The sequence below is a fragment of the Charadrius vociferus genome, unplaced genomic scaffold (assembly GCF_000708025.1).
Source record: "Charadrius vociferus isolate BGI_N301 unplaced genomic scaffold, ASM70802v2 scaffold7, whole genome shotgun sequence".
NCBI classification, from domain to species: domain Eukaryota; kingdom Metazoa; phylum Chordata; class Aves; order Charadriiformes; family Charadriidae; genus Charadrius; species Charadrius vociferus.
Window position 1 is genome coordinate 4,056,562 of NW_009649308.1, and position 1,583 is coordinate 4,058,144.

Genomic DNA, 1,583 nt, shown 5'->3' on the forward strand with positions numbered 1-1,583 from the left:
CCCTTTATTCCCAGTGCCCCCCAGCCGCTGGCGGTGGGTGGCCGCGCCATCCCGGGCGCTGCCGCACAGGTAGAGCCGTGTTTTCCAGATGTGCTCCAAAGGACAAAAATCCCATAGCCCCCTTTTGGGGGGCTGCTTGGTCCCTGCTCCGTCTGCCTCCAGGCTGGGGGAAGGCTGAGTCAAGGCCACGGGATTTTTGCCTTGTATTATCACTCACTCTCAAAAAATATATGAATAAATAGATCTCTTTATTCAGGTTGATTTGTATTTGTTTACCTCGGTGTTAGCTATGACCTGTGTTTTTAGGACCCATTTGGAATTGAGGGTTGCTGGTGGGTTTGGTTCACACACCCCCGGGTGCTTCCGAGTGACGTGTTGGTGACAAGCAGAGGGTGGGAAGGTGACCGATGCTGCCTGCATCCACGTTGGGCTTCAGTGTCGGCGTTGACCTATGAGTCATTAATGTTCTGATGCTTTCTAGTACACAAGCACCTATATACTATATCTCTGTCTCTATATAGATATACAGATATATGTATTTTTAATATACATATGTATGTACGTGTATATCTATATATAAAAATATATATATAGGCCACACAATTCCAGACCTCTGAAAACACAGGCAGCTTTAATTAATAAAGTCTTGCACTTTTAGCGTATTTGTACATATAAGCTAAAGCCTGGTGGGTATAATCAGGCTGGTTTGACAAACACAGTGAAAAGTTACTGTATATATTGTATATATGCCATGTAAAAAAAAAAAAAAGAAAATAAGAAAAAATCTTAGAATTGAGTATAAATCTTGGTTTATTTTATATGATGTTGAATATAGATACATTTATAAATGTTACTATTCATAAAAGTATTTTGTAATGGGAAAAAGGAAGTGTCTTATGAAGATGAACAGTAAAGATTTTATTCTTGTCTTGAATCTCTGTCCCTGCACAGCTCCACTGAATGGGAGCCCGTGCGTTTTGACAAGCTTTAAACAGATTGTACATAGTATTTAAAAAAAAAAAAAAAAAGAAGAAATAAAATAATACTTGTAAGATGTCTTACACAATATGTGCTGTTGTTATTCCCTGGGTGGTATGGGGCTGTTGGGGAGCAGAGTCTGCTCCCTGCTCTCCAGGAGGCATAAGAGCAGCAGCCATTGCCTATACATGGGTATAAACAGCAGAATCATAGAATGGTTAGAGTTGGCAGAGACTTTAAAGACCATCTCATTCCAACGCCTCTGCCGTGGGCAGGGACACCTCTCAGCAGCCCAGGTTGCTCCAAGCCCCATCCAACCTGGCCTTGAACACCTCCAGGGATGGGGCAGCCACAACTTCTCTGGGCAACCTGGGCCAGTGCCTCACCACCCTCACAGTAAAGAATCTCTTCCTGATACCTAATCTAAATCTCCCCTCTTCCAGTTTGAAGCCATTACCCCTTGTCCTATCGCTACACTCCCTGATAAGGAGTCCCTCCCCATCTTCCCTGTAGGCCCTTTTAGGTACTGGAAGGGGCTATAAGGTCTCCCTGGTGCCTTCTCTTCTCCAGGCTGGACACCAACTCTCTCAGCCTGTCCTCACAGG